This window comes from Manacus candei, unplaced genomic scaffold (genome assembly GCF_025592945.1).
Source record: "Manacus candei isolate 608988 ecotype Guabito, Panama unplaced genomic scaffold, ASM2559294v1 h1tg000049l, whole genome shotgun sequence".
Taxonomy (NCBI): Eukaryota; Metazoa; Chordata; class Aves; order Passeriformes; family Pipridae; genus Manacus; species Manacus candei.
The window spans coordinates 4838345-4853046 of NW_026138097.1; the positions used below are offsets into that span (position 1 = coordinate 4838345).

Consider the following 14702-nt stretch of genomic DNA (forward strand, 5'->3'; position numbering starts at 1 on the left):
ACCCCTGGGCTTGAGCCAGGTGGGCAGAGCCGAGGACTTGTAACTGAATTCATTGACAAGCCTTGACACAATCAGGGAATAAACCAGCTCTAGGATCTGGATATGGGCTTCAAGTGTGAGCAAAAGCAGACAAAGTCAAAGGCAGGGCTGGAGGTAATGCTGCTTTGAAGGTCTGAGGAGTCCGTCCAGGAGACTGGCCCCAGGCCTACTGTGGCACAGAGCAGGGAAGGGGGAAGGGTTCCCAAGCCTGAGCTGATGTGTGTCTTCTGGGCCTAGGGGCAGGGAGTGAGGGAGCATAAAACAGGAGACTGTTCAGGGCTGTCAAAGCCTATTGATCACCTTGGAGCCCTGAGAGTATTCTTGCAGAAAAACTAAACTTTCCTAAGGATGAAAAATTTCATGTTTATTTTCCACAACTTTTTTTTCCTATACAAAAATTCATTCATTCATTTAAGTTTTTACCCAATCAAGTCTATGTTCAATCTCCTAATTTTAACACTACAGGAATCTATACCAAATTGAAAATTATTTAACTAAAACATTAACTATAATGCTAAATTTTACAAACAATTATTGAAAAATGCAGCTTTATATAAAGATAATTATTTAGGTTGTCAAAATCTAGGATGACAGGTTATATTACAGGTATTTCAGAGGATTTCTTGTCTTTTAAAAGTGCTAAGAATTGCAGTTTTAGGTAATAGACAAATATAACTAACTTTGTTACATATGGATTTAAGAGGAAAATGTTGAGTAACTAGAGGTAGGACAGTAAATAATTATTCTTCAGTTAGAAATGAGGAACAGCCAGTTCCTGGGGCAATTTGCCACACTACCCAGTCCCTTTCCTTTGGAAATTCTGGGCAAGAATAACCTGTCAAAATTATATTATGAATGACAAAAATATGTAATTTGTGATCTGGTATGCAAGTCCAGATGTTTTGGCACATGCTGTCTGACTTGGAAACTTCTTGTTATTTCAGGTTTGAATATCTGGCCAACAGTCTTCTTGGGGATGTGCTGGTGCCTTAGTATAGTTTTCAGAAGTCAAATCCAAAAGAGATTTTTCTTTTTTTAATCCTGGGCTGTCAAAGAAAATGTAATTATTGAAGTAGTTGCTTGCTTTACATCAGGGCCTGGAGGGCACTAATAGGCCCTAACAGCCCTACCCTGCCTAGCCTGACCTGGGACCTCCACCTTCTGCCTGCTTTAGATCTCACTGCAGCTCCCTGAACGGGGGCTGTTGGTCAACTTGGTGCAGACCACCTCTATAAATGGCCACATCTCCTGCTTCACCTGGCTGGACCCTGGACCTGGTTAATCCCCTGCAATGACAGGGCCATTGATGGAGCCCATTACCTCCTTGTAGCTCTGCCCATCTGGGTCAGGTCTGTTTTTCCTTAGAAACATTGTTTGCTTTTCTCCTTTTCAGGTCTGCCTTCACAGAGTTAGTCAGGATTGTCTTCTATGAACAGATATGGCATTTTTCTCTTTAATTTTCAAGAAGAACTAAATATGACTGAAGTATTTCCCTGTCTGGAACCCTATCTCACTTTATTATAAGTTTGTGAAGATATTTTTGTGGGTATTATTTTAATCTTGAATTGCTTGATCTAGGAGTGAAATCCTGGTCCTTCAACAGAACGTGCAGGTGGACAAGTGAGCCTGAGTGGCTAGAAGAATCTCCCTCATGATGGAAGTTAATTATCTGGAAGAACAAACAGCTCCCCTTCCCTGCCTTGTCATGTGCAATAGCTATTTTCTCCATAGTATCATTTTTGAAACTATCAAGTGCAGAGCAGATATTCTCAAATTGTTCTTTGCAAAGCACCACTCTTTGTTTGAGAAACTGTGGCAGAAAGGTTATGGTGGATCAGATCTTTTTGCACAATTGCATTTGGACAATACATGTGTTAAATATTTTTCAGTTTGAGCTGTTGCAGTCACAGGAATGGTGTGCATTAGTAAAACCAAAGGAGTGGTCTAGGTGGGTATGAATTGTAATTCATGGTGCTCATAGTACTATATAACTTAAGTCAGGATAGGATAAAAGGCAATGTGAGAATCCTGACCTGGGAAAAATAAAATCTATAATGTCTTGAAAAAGAGAATAAGGCAAAGAAAATCTTTGGTTTTGTAACTTCCCGAGAAAAAGAAATTTTCTTACTAGCTTGTTTGTATAACTCCAGATTTTGCCATAGACACCACTGGGGAAATTTAATTTTGAATTTTATCTCAGCAAAATTTTGTTTGTTGCTTTTATTTGGTTAATCTGACTTTCCTTCACCTTGCTGGAGGCTTCAGCTTCCTCTTGTCTTACAACCTTTTTATGGGTGAAAGACTTGCTGTATAATTCATATCTTTTTGAATGCCTTTAAGATCAGTATATTGGAACATTTGTGAGGAAACTGGCTAGTACTCCTTCTCCTTTACTAAATAGCTCCTCTGGTAGAGGAAGAAGCCAGTTAGACAAAAGGATTTTTGAAGAGGTCATGATGCTTCACTGTAAAAAATGCACTTTCCTTTTGTTCTGTATGTGGAAATGTAATTACTTCCCTTGCTATCCTTATCCACTGACTGGAAGAGGGGAGAATCTTCCTGAAAGCTTTTTGGCAATTCCTACCCATGTACCAAGTAGACTAACAAGCCTGTTGACCCCTTCAGAGGGTTCATGAGACAAAATCTCCCTTTTCAAAAAGTATGTTATGTGTATACATGTATATTTTCACATCTATTTGTTATTCATATATCTTTCCTTTGCTTTTTACAGTGCTTACTAGGGTTACTGGCATGATGTCTCATGATGTTTCTAAAAAATTGGTGAACGCTTACCATCTTCCTGAACCTAGATACCAAAGCAGCTTTAAAAAAAAGATCCAATTCCATGTGATTTGGCTTTCTCTTAAGTCTGATGAGCAATCTACTCCACAAGAAGTGGAATTGCGGGATCTTCATTTCCTCAAGAAATTAGGACCAAGTAGTAGCTAAAAAAGTGCAAGTTAATATTAATAAAAAGCAATATTGATTAAGAAATATCTAATGTGCAAAACAAAATTCAGTCAGGGTAGATTGTTAGACTTGTTTTGGTACACAAGAGCACTAGTCTAAATTGTGTTTTATGTAGAGTAAACATATTGTATATTATATACATGGATTGTTTTGTTTTGGTTTTTTGTGAGCATCATTTAGTTTCAAACAATGAACAACAATGGTTGGACAGATTTGTTTTATTACTGATATGCCTAGGCCAATACAATTCTACTTGCAAGGATTGTCATGTTTTGGTGGGAATACATGTTTTACTTGAAATGTGATTTACTTGTGACATTACTATGAAGGTCTGTATAAGCAGTACAAAAGTCCTGATGCATTGAAACAAAGGTTAGGAGTCTGTGTATAAAGTAGCCATTGGTTTTTCTGGGAGGCTATTCCTATTACAGGTCTTGGAGGATCCTTATAGAGAAAGATTTAAAGAAAATATTCCTTGCCTAGAAAATTATTGTACAGATAGTTTCTAGGTCCTTTGTGTTTCCATGAAATGTCTTGAGACATGGTATGAATATGCTATATATCTTTCTGGGAGTTTAAGTATTATTACAGGACTCTTCAACTTGTTCTAGTGGGAAAGGAAGAAAGACAGGAATAGAAGTCCTGTTTATAGAAGTAGTATACCAGCTAAAGACTTCATCCATATATTCTATATTTGGTGATCTAGCTGCTCCTTGACATTGATTTCTCAGTATAGTTCTAATATGTATTCTTTTGGCAACAAAAACTCTAAACTTTATCTACAATTTCTAGAAAGCAGCTTTGTTAAACAGCAGATATATTGTCACTATGAGAGCCTACCAATGAGAGCTCTGCAAAGGGTACATTTACTATTTTGGGCTATATATGTATGAATGTTATGTTAACAAAGCCCTCTATTGATATGCGTTGTTGCCGTGGGAACATCCTAATTCTGTAAGTTATTTCCAGAAAGCAGTTCAGACTTATTTAAGGGGGATCCTAATGCAACCAGGAAGAGTTCAGAAAGAATTTCCTGAATTCCCACCACCTCAGGCACTTAGACATCTAGCAGTTTCTTTGCAGAACTGGACTACTACCTTCCTCTCTTTATCCTTTCTTCATTTGTTTGCTTTTTCTCTTCCCCCGACTCCACTCTCCCCTCCCCAGCTGGATATATGTACTCTCCTAAAATAAAAGACCTTGGCTGAAAGCTGCTACTGCCTCTTTTCTACAGCACCCCACACCGACATGCACTGGAGATGTGGCTCCTTTCTCTTTCTAAGAGAACTTTGAGTACAGTAAGTCTAAAATTGAAATAAAACTATATTTGAAGACTTTGGACTCCTGCATGAAAAGTAATCAGTGTCTTTGCTTAGTTTGTTGTTGAATACTTCTCCAGACAGAAAAATGAGATTAATTTTGTGATAGCTCATTTGTTTTCAGCACAAACTTCACTTTGATTTGACTGAGGACTTTGAAAGCAGAAACAATGTGTTGCTTGCATGCTTTTTCCTTTTAAAAAAAAGGAAGCTGTGGTTGGTTTTAAGTTCTGGTTTCTGGAATGAAATGATTATGGAACTCCGGGGAAATGTTTCTTTTAAAGCCTATTTTATCCAGCAGGTGTCACTCATTCATAAAGAATATTACAAGGGTTTTCCACTGCCAATTTGTAGATAAGTGAAGACAAATCCTTCGAAAACAATGACGTGCCTTGTGACTGACATCTGCCCATTTAAAAGTGAATACAAATTACTATACCATATATTACTGGACTTTGAAATTAAGGAAACTTCATAAGAAGTAGATCCCATTTTGACTTTAGTTCAGTCTGAACAAAAACAGTGGAAAGCCTTATAGCAAGAAGAGGCACCACCCTCTTACTAATTTTGTGGCTGACATCTCATTTTCTGCTCGAAGACCAGAGGAGGAAAAAGAAGAAAGGATCCTAGTTCCCCTGCCCTCATCTTTTCTACTACCAATTCCTAAAGAAGGTGTGTTAGACCATTTTTCTTAGAGTTTTCCCAACATGATGCTATTTTTATCTGCTTGTATTTATGTCTTATAGTTGCCAAGTTAGCTGATCTAGGAACATATGTGTTGTCTACTCCCTGGACAGATCACACTGCTATCTCTGCCAGTCGGGAAGTGGTAAATGCATATAAAGATTAGGGTAGGACCACTAGTAAGCATTAGAAGCTTATTTGTTAATCAACGGGAAATTGCCAGTATGCTATATAGCTGGAATGAAATACAGCCTCTCTGGGTTTTGAACTCCAAGAGATTAAGAAAGCACAGCAGGTAGTATGAAAAGGACATTGATTTGCTGCCATGAGTTCTAACAGAGAACTACCTAATCATAGCAAAAAAGAGTCCGTGCACACCGAATCCTAGGAATGTAGCCTGAAGCCTCAGGCTCTGGAGAGGGGCCAACCATAAAGCTCTGCTCAAGTTAATATTGAGTCCATTCACTTGGACACAGAGGCCATTTACAGATGCTAAATTTTGCTTAGTGGATATGTTGCAAAAGCCAAAAATAAATCAATTTGTTTTTTAAACTCCACAAATGTAGTTCACATTTGTTTAAAGCTATGGTTCCCAGGCCTGCCAGTGACTTCAAGGAATTAATATCTTAGCAGGATTTTGTGTAACACATCTGTTGACACATACAAATTATGGATACTATAGTATATTTTGGGGCACAACAACTATACTAATCTTCTGTGAGCAATGAAGTGGTTATTTTTTAAGAAAGAAGAAACAGCCATGCTCCTAAGTGCCCCCTTTACTTTCAGTGCAGAATGTCCATTATTTCAGATTGCTGAATAATATAGGTATTTATGTTTTCTTTGCCTGAATGACTATGGTTGGAAAGTTATTCGAAGAAATCAGTTATAGCAGGTTATGGGAGCAATAAGCCATCCAGAAACTTATATATCTATTAGGATATATAATAAATATTTAAATAAAAGACATTATGTTGCAGTAATTTCTTTAATTTCCTATTGTAGAAAAATAGTTAATTTTGGACATCATGTCACTCAGAACTACATAACTATTTTAATGAGGAGCTTGGATATGCCAGGAAATAGAAGGAATCCAAACAACAGAATACACTGGGTTTCCTGACTTTAAGCATCAAGTATTATGTAGCATATGTGGTACAGAATAAAAGAGAAAGGATTGGTTAATATACCTTATCTGACACATTTGATAAAGTTACCTTTGATGGAAATGCATATAAAGAAATAGAAATAGAGCAGCATTCCTATTTTGCTGCAATTTTTTTCCTTTAAATTCCTTTTACTTTCTTTGAATAACTAGCATCCATAATGGTGTTTAAGGCTGCATCAAGAATGCACTTTATCTCCCAGTTGCTACCACTGAAAATATTTTGGTTCATATCCTGGGACAGTCTTGAAATGTATGAACTATTTCTCTCTCTTTCCTGCCTCTCTCTCTGCCATCCCTCCCCATCCCCCCCCCCAGCTATATCAGAAAAAGTGCTCCAAAAGTACACCTAATGCACTTTAACCACTAACAGGTGTTTGGTCTAGGTGGTCAGACTGAAGCTACTCCAAAATAAAGCCTCCAAATCCATGTGTTGTTGACATGAAGTCCTCAGCACTAACTGCTGTGCTGTACTAACCTGCCCTTAATTGGGCTGTATTGCTTCCTAATGCAGAGAAAGACTGTGATGTGATGAAAAAAAATTAAGAAAAAAATAGGGTTTCACAGAATATTCTGAGTGGGAATGGATCCACAAAGGCCATCAGGTCCAGCTCTTAAGTAAATGGCCCATGCAGGATTGAACCTGTAACCTTGGTGTTCTTAGCCCCATGCTCTAACCAACTGAGCTAAAGTCAGGGTTGAATTGCAGCATATTTAAGCTAAAATAGTTTTACAGCTTTTGTGCTTTGTAGTGGGAAAGGTACTGGATTTTAAGCTGATAAACTGAGAGGGGGAAAAGCATCTTTCCGTTGTTTTAGCTAACAATTTTTAGCTTTAAGATTGTGACCTGTTGTATCCGCATAGTGTTGAGAACTATACCCAGTGCAGACAGCTCAGTGAGCAGCTGCATTGAAAGCTGCATGTTGTGCCCTGGGTGGGGGAAAGTATCTTGAGGCCCCAGTCACGAGCCATGGCCTGGCACCAACCCTGTGCACAGCTGAGGGCACATGGACCTGTGGTGCCTAGTGGCTGGTCACCCAGAGACTCTGCAGGAGCCAGTGAAGGACGAGAAGACTCCAGATCCAAAATCACCATTGGAACGGGCACACAGGCTGTAAGGAACAAACCCCAATTTTTGTATGGGCTTTTGTATCCCCAAAGGGATTCCTTTGTTTGGGGTTCCTCCCCGGAGGCACTAGCTCAAGTGTTGTTGTGTTGCTGCACAAGGAATAAAGGCGTGATCTTGATTTAAGGAAACCAGACACCTGTGACTGCTACAGGGAACTAGACATCTGTGACTCTGCTACAGGAAACTTGGGGTAGAGCCAGTGAGGGAAACCTGTCTGATCATGTGAATGGGGTGTGTAGGGAGTTAAGTGGGGCACCCGTTGGTGCACTGGAGCCACCTGCTGAGAAGGGGCTTCGGTGCCAGCAGTGACAGTCTCAGGTGGTGACTGCCAGAGTGGCTCCTGGATGGTCAGACAGGAAAGTTTCTTCAACTTTAGTTAGCATCACAAGTACATGCAAAGGAGCCTCATGTTCAGGCTGGGTAGACCATTCTTGTTGTGGTATCGGTTTAGTTATTTATTTTTTTATATTTCAGAGGAGTGACTGTAATGATGAAAAAGATTGAAGTCTTGATGTACAGAGTAGCCCAGTGTGACTTCCTTTTACTAGGACCAGAAGAAAACGTTTTGTAAACATTGCAGGGAAGTTAAACATTTTTACAGCTTCATGTTGTGGGGCAGAAAATAGGAAGAGCAGGAATGAGGAAGCTTGAGGGTTGAGATGAAGACAGGGATATTGCTTACCAGTCATTGTTGTGGGCAAAAATACTTGTTATGGGGAAAATAAGTTAATTGATTGCCAATTAAAATAAAAATGTAATCACTAGTTTGAGTAGTGGGAAAAAAGACAAACTTTGAAATAACATCTTTCTTTACCCCTACTCAGACATCATCACTCCCTCACTCTAGTGTTCTGCTAGTACTCTACCTCAAGTGGCCATAGGAAGATGGGAATGGTGTACTGTAGTGAGTCTCTGCTACTCCTATCTGCTCACACTTCCCGCCTGCGAGAGTGCGGGTCCTTTTAGGCTGCAGTTCCTGTAAAGAAAATATACTGTCGTATGAGTTCTACAATGGCTGCAATTCCTTCAGGAATATCCATCTGCTCCAGCATGGGGTTGCCCATGGACTGCAGTGACTATCTGCACTGGTGCAGGTCCTCCATGGACTGCAGGGAATCTCTTCTCTAGCACCTGGAGCACCTCCTCCTCCCTCTCCTCTTTCTCTGAGCCCGATATTCCCCCTCCTGTTTCTCGCTTTTTTTTTTTTTTCTGTCCCCTCTTCCTCTCTCTCTGTGGTGTTTTTTGTCCTTTCTTACATACAATTTTACAGATGTACCTCTAACTTTTCTGGTGGACTCAGCTCTGGTCTATGATGGGTCTCTCTGGAACTTGCTGTGACTGGCCCGGGCCAGCACCTAGCCACCCCTGCAGCCCTCCTCCTGCCAACATCTTGCTTTCCATACAAAATAGAGTTTTGTATATTTGAAAGCCTGTAGAGTGACTGATAAGGTAAAATGGATAAATCTTGACTGATCTGTTTATTCTGACCCACAGAACAGGAGTGTGGTAGCTATCAGTCAGCAAGTATGAAGGCAGCAGTAAGAGAGATTTACTATTGTACACAAGTTTCTTTAACAATTCTAAAAGATACACATAAAATAAAAATTATACAGTATATATACTGACCTCTATTTTACTTTGCCTTCCTTTGAACATTTCACTTATACTAGGGTTAGGTGAGTAGTAAAGTTAAGTTAATGGCATGTGACTATAAGAGCCTTACCCTATATGAGATTTCTTAGAGAACAAGCAGAAATTTTGAACAGGAAACAAGAATACCCTGAACCAGTATTAGAGTCTAAATTGCAGAGTACAATATTAATATAAACAAACATGTATTAAATTAGGATTCATGGTACAGTATAAAACACACAAAAATGGAACGCACAAAAATGACGCCTTAAGTAATACATGGAAGGCCTTGAAATTTCACAGAATGTCATTGCTGCCAAGGTACCTTTCAGTCAGATCATGTATAATGTATATTTGGGAGGAGAATAATTTAATGTGAAAATATTTAAATTTGAGGTATCTGGTAGGAAATAGTACTTTGCCTTCCTGCAGAATAACTAACAGAAAGGGAAGAAAGAGTTTATCCACGTCTTTTTAATTTACAGTTATTCTCTTTGGTAGTTAGTCATTAATGTTTATATACTGGTTCCACATAGTTTTTTCTGCTTTGAATATTTGAGAAGAATAGAAACAAAGAAATGTGGTCTATTCACAGGCACATGTTAGCGTGCTTATTTTTAGGGAGGTCAGTGACCATGAAAGCAGATTTATAGCCTTTATAGTAGTCTCTACTACCATATGGTAAAAGAAATAGTGTAAATTTTATACTTTTTTCCTCCACACACCTCAGTTGAGCCTGTTTTGTCGTTATTTATAGCTCATGGTCCTCTAGGCCCAGATCTAGATCTTTGGATCTCCCACTGAGGGTTAAGCATGAGAATTAAGCATTAAAATGTGTTAAGCATGTGAGACTGAGCAAATCTACATCTTCATGGTTTTGTTTCATCTCTTTAAGCACATTTACAGTTATGCAAGATAGTGTAGTCCTAGAACATCCAAACTAGAGACACTGTAAATTGTTTCAGGACTGTATATAATATACATATTACAGTACATGACTGAGACACAGCATACATTAATTTAGGAGTGCCACATTGCTAGCCCAGCTGCTACGGGTTAACCTTTACATGCAGTTAAGACCCATGTAGTCATTCACTCACTCCCCCATAGTGGGAGTGAGAAAGAGAGAAAACTCATGGCTTGAAATAAAACATCTTAATAGGTAAAGCAAAAGCTGTGTGCTCAAGCAGAACAAAAAAAGAAGTTAATTCAGTACTTCCCATCAACAGGCAGATATTCAGCCATTGCTAGGAAAGCAGGACTTCATTACACATAGAAGTTGCTTAGGAAGACAGACTTCATAAATCCAAATATCCCCCATGTTCTATTTTCCCTCCAGGTTTATATGCAGAGCTTGACACTATATGGTATGGAATATCCCTTTGGTCAGTTTGGGTCAGCTGTCCCAGCTGTGTCCCTTCCCAGCCTCTTGTGCATCTCCAGCCTTCTTGCTGATAGGGCAGTTTTATTTTTATCCTTTTAAGTTTAAATATCCTTTTAAATCTAAGGATTTCTATCCTTAGCTCTCTGTAACCAGTGCTTGGCAATAAAATATGGGTGTTTTATCAACACTGTTTTGGTCTCAAATCCAAAACATAGCGTCATATGAGATACTATGAAGAATATTAACTCCAGCACAACCAAAATCAGTAAACCAGCTTTAATGATTGAATTTCCCTTATTGACCTGTGCAGATGTTCAGAGCTGGGGTGTCTGGGACATTTTATACTGCGTTGTCATATGTGACTTTCATACACCAGAGAACACCTACTATGTTGTTGCCATGGTACAGACAGAGATGTATAGAAAATAGACTGAAAAGAACCTGTCAAAAGAACAGAAGTCAGTGGTCTAGATTTTAAATGACTGTCTAGATTTTTTTCTCATACCTTAGCAGTTTCCTGTTAAGCAAGTAGGGTTGCAAAAGTGTTTCAAAATGACACTTTTTTATACTCTGAAGTAAGTATTGCTTTTTGAGAGACTCTCTTTATTTATTGTGTTACCGAGGAGAAAGACTTTTTATTAGTTATTAGGACTTTTGAAGATTAAACTTCAAGGAGAAAAAAAAGGAAAAAATATATTCAGGTTTTTATACTTAAAAAGACAAGTTTGAGAAAATTTGGCTTGCTTCTTAGAGTAATATACTTTAACTGGCCAAAATGGTGGAGGAAAAAATGTTGCTTTCAGTTTGTGTGTCCTGAAATATGTAGAGAGAACTTTCATTATGCTTTAAATAACATAGTTTTAACTGCTAGGAATGTGTCAAATTATGCATAAATAGTTAATTTAAAATGTTTTTCATTGAATATGCTGACTGGTAATTAGGAAGGTATTATGATTTTCTCTTAAAGGGTGAATTCTCGTAACTGCACATCTGAACCCAAACTGGGAGCATCCGGCTTTTACCACTCACTTTTATGACATTTATCAACAATCAGAATAAGATGAGAAATAAGAATCAGATGGGTGTTCTGGTGTTAGAGATCAGATTTGTATCTCACTGATTGATGGGTCGAATCAACCATCTTGTCTGTGTGTGGGGCGGATACAGGGAAGGGCTAGGCCTAGGCCTAGGCCTGCAGGCACATGGCCAGGCCTGCCCACAGAAAGCACATGGTAAGGCCTACAGCCAACATGGCCTCCACAATCTGGAGGCACATGGCCAGGAGCCATGTGTCTGGGCTGTAGCCTGGTAGCCTGCCCACACCATGCCCTGTGGAGCCTCTGATTGGCTGCAGCACCCTTCACTTTGGCTAGAAGGGCAGTGAGTGGTCAGTGAACCAAATGTCCCGCCTAGAGGGTGTGGCCACAGTAACCAAACTCTGTAAAAGAGGCACACATAAGCTTCATCTTAGTTTGGCTTTCTTTCTCTGGAACAGCCACCATGTGACCTCTTGGTGGTAGCTATTTCTCTCTCCTCTCTTTCTCTCTTTATTTTTCTCTTAATCTCTCTTTTCTTCCTTTACTCTTTTCTTCCTCTTCTGAGTAACTTAAAACCCATTGAGTAGTATTTCATTTAAGTTGTGAGTTGGTGTTTTGCTGAGTGCAATGAAGTTTTCCTACTCCACAGCAATGCCTACTGGCTGGTAAAATCCTTGGAAGAGTATAGAAGCAGAGCTCAGAGTGCTGTTTGGAGGGAAGTAGGGAAATCCTTTTGTACTTAGTAGCCTACTATTAAGTGTAATGCTTTTGTGGAATATTTTCCTTGGTTGTATGTTGCTCCTGTAAACCTTTTTTGCCTAAACGCCTATTTTCTCAGTAAATTAAAGGAAATTCTCTTAGAGAAAAGTGTGTAGCTTCTTCTCTGGATGTGAAATCAAGGTATCAAAGGACTAAGTGCAAAAGTTTTGTGTGGGAACTATTGAGGGTCTAAATAATGAAACACCGAGTAAAACTTGAGGCTTTTGGACTAAGGCGTAACACCTGGTAACGGAAGACACAGAGAAGGTGGAATTACTGAATGCCTTTTTTGCCTCAGTCTTTATTCCTGAGGTCAGCCTTCTGGAGTCCCAGACCTCAGAGGTTAAAGAAGGCTGGAGAAGGGAAGACTTGGTCATAGAGGGTTGGGTTAGAGATCAGCTAGACAGACTCAACACCCATAACAACATCCATGGTCCCTGATGGGATGCACCCACAGGTGCTAAGGGAGCTGGCAGATGTTGCTCTGCCTCTCTCCATCATCTTTGAAAAATCATGGAGAATGGAAGAAGTGTCTGATGTTTGGAGGAAGGCCAATGTTACTCCTGCCTTCAAAAAGGGCAAGAAAGAGGATCTGGGAAGCTACTGACTGGCCAGTCAGCCTCACCTCCATCCCTGAAAAGGTGATGGAACAGGAAATTCTTGAGGTCATCACCAAGCATGTAGAAGAACAGCAGGCCATCAGGAGTAGCCAGGGGAAATCATGCTTGACCAATCTAATAGACTTCTGTGATGGCATGTCAGGATGGGTCAATGTGGGGAGAGCAGTAGATGTTATGTACCTCAACTTCAGCAAGGCTTTTGACACTGTCTCCCATAACATCTTCATATGTAAGCTCAGGAAATGTGGGTTAGATGAATGGACAGTGAGGTGAATCAAGGACTGGCTGAATGGCAGAGCAGAATGGTCATGATCAGCGTAGTAGAATCCAGTTGGAGGCCTGTAGTCAGTGGTGTTTCCCGGGGTTTAATACTGGGTCCAGCCTTATTCAACCCATTTATTAATGGCCTGGATGAAGGGCTAGAGTGTACCTTTGGCCAGTTCAGGCCAGCTGTCCTGGCCATGCTCACTCCCAGCTTCTTGTGCATCTCCTCACTCACAGAGCATGGGAAACCGAAAAGTCCTTGATTAAGAGTGAGCATTACTTAGCAACAACTAAAATGTCCTTGTATTATCAACATTATTCTCAAACTAAATCGAAAAGCACAGAACTGTACCAGTTACTAAGAAGAAAATTAACTCTATCCTAGGGTCATGGTTCAACATCAACTAGCATTTAAGTACCATGCAGCTGCTCACTCACTTCCCCCCATGAGTATTTTCCCGTGTTCTCATTATGCTGGTCGTATTATTTTTATTTCTTTGTAGTGAATGACTGTTTCCTATTGTTTGCATTGCACTACTTCTATATAACTTTTCTTTTTGGTTCTGTAATTAGATTTTTGTTAGAGTTTTAAAAGAATTTCTTTGTTCCAAGAACAAAAGAAAGGGCAATCTGAGGGTTTAGACAGTATGATGTTTTAGAGTTAGAGCTTGAAGGTGTGAAAGTCACTAAACAAAATAAAATCTGACCAATTAACAAATTTATAGTATAGCAGCATATAGTACAGCAGCAAAGGAAATAAAAACATTCCTCATGTAACCAGATGCTATAGTGTATCAGGGGTTAATTATGCTGATACTTTTTGTCTGTGTTTGGCCCTGCCACCTGTGAAAATTTTGCTCTTTCCCTGCCAAGTTATGGGAAAACAAGCACTGATAAACGGGAAAGTTCTCCTTGAAGAGAGCTTCTTGTATAAGCTGTTTTAATTGGTGTTCTGTGATTCGCTAATTGTCCTCTAAGGTCACTTGAAGGAGAGATTGAGGAGGAGGAGGATGAAGTAGCGCCCTCAGACTCATTTGGAAAAGACCCCCCGAGTGGAGTATGCAGGTGCAGGGAAAGCCACGCGTGCACAGAAGAGATGCACTTACATAACGAAGGGGGTGGGACGCAGAGCCTATGGCTGGGCAGTGATGACCACTCCTGCCCAGGTTGAGGTTAATTGTATAAAAGCAGATAGTGCTTTCTTGGAGGGGATCTAGCTTTACCTCAAGGACAACGTTGCCTTTGGTGGGGACGCCTGCCAGTTTGTGAACTTACTGACTTTCCAAGGATGCAGCTTCTGCTATGGGTAATTATAGGCATGCTAGGTCGGTAAGATAACTTTATGGGCAACAGCTGGGTAACTGGGGAGGTCGTGCTGGGGGCTTATTTCTCTCCTCCTTCCTCCCTTTTGGGTTTGTTTGTTTTGTTGGCCACCTCTTGGTAATAAATACTGGTTTTTGTTAAGCTTTTAATGGTGTCATGTTTTCAAGATACGGTATATTTCGAACCCTCCCTAATACATATAGAAATTACAGGAATCACATTCTGAACAGAGAAAACTGATAAATCTGTGAAACAAGCTTTTTTTTTTTTTCCTAAACTAGAATAGCAGAAGAATAAAGTAGATATATCCATAGGTACACAACTTTCGAAAAGCTTCTGATCTTTTTTTTTGAGTGGCAGTAAAATATCTGGTTACT

General features: G+C 39.6%; 1 protein-coding gene across 1 annotated transcript in view; it reads right to left on the reverse strand.

Annotated features, from left to right (window-relative positions):
- Positions 1–252: 252 nt before the first annotated feature.
- The window catches only part of ADCY1 (adenylate cyclase 1), a 664242-nt gene continuing 649792 nt past the window's right edge, over positions 253–14702 (reverse strand). The window contains exon 21 of the transcript XR_007906518.1: positions 253–263. The gene's annotated coding sequence lies outside the window, so the exon portion shown is untranslated. The remainder of the gene's footprint in view (positions 264–14702) is intronic.